Genomic DNA, 345 nt, shown 5'->3' with positions numbered 1-345 from the left:
AATGTTTACTAGACCAAATGCGTACATTTACTTACAAATATCTGTACCTGATGGATGTGTCGTGGATACAGTGGCCAGGTTGTGCCCTGGAAACAGTGAGCAGTTGATGGAAAGACTAGCTGTGTTGCTACTAAGCGGCTTTTACTTTGGTATAAAGTTGTTTTAAATGGTAAAAATTAAACTAATGAATTTTAAAAGACTCGTGGCTAGCCTAGCATGAAAGAGACCTTTTAACACTATATATCTGTACATTTTATTGCATTAGTTTCAAATCTAGGAGAGAGGCAGCACTGTAAACTGAAGTCAAATAAATTCAGCTCTTAATGAATCCTTATAAAGCACCTA

This window comes from Neophocaena asiaeorientalis, unplaced genomic scaffold (genome assembly GCF_003031525.2).
Source record: "Neophocaena asiaeorientalis asiaeorientalis breed wild unplaced genomic scaffold, Neophocaena_asiaeorientalis_V1.1 scaffold194, whole genome shotgun sequence".
Classification (NCBI taxonomy): Eukaryota; Metazoa; Chordata; class Mammalia; order Artiodactyla; family Phocoenidae; genus Neophocaena; species Neophocaena asiaeorientalis.
This window is presented reverse-complemented; position numbering follows the sequence as displayed.